Genomic DNA, 402 nt, shown 5'->3' with positions numbered 1-402 from the left:
TGAGAGAGCAGAGGAGAGGAAAGTAGAGGGGCAAAGAAATCTCGACGCGATGAGAAGTCGGAAGAGGAAAGTAAAATAGGAGCGGAGTACGAGATGGGAAGAAAAAAGGAGAGGACTGGAGTAGGAGATGGGAAGAGAGGGGATGTAAGGAAAAGAGGTGAGGAAAGGAAGAGAGGGGAGGAAAGGAAGAGAGGGAGTGAAGATGGGGATGAGAAGATAGGGGAGGAAAGGAAGAGAGGAGGGGAAAGGAAGATAGGGGAGGAAAGGAAGAGAGGAGAGGAAAGGAAGAGAAGGGAGGAAAGGAAGATAGGGGAGGAAAGGAAGAGAGGAGAGGAAAGGAAGAGAAGGGAGGAAAGGAGGAGAGGAGAAGGAAAGGAGAAGATAGCGGAGGAATTGAAGGGA

Source organism: Gadus morhua, chromosome 10, assembly GCF_902167405.1.
Source record: "Gadus morhua chromosome 10, gadMor3.0, whole genome shotgun sequence".
In the NCBI taxonomy this organism is placed as follows: domain Eukaryota; kingdom Metazoa; phylum Chordata; class Actinopteri; order Gadiformes; family Gadidae; genus Gadus; species Gadus morhua.
This window is presented reverse-complemented; position numbering follows the sequence as displayed.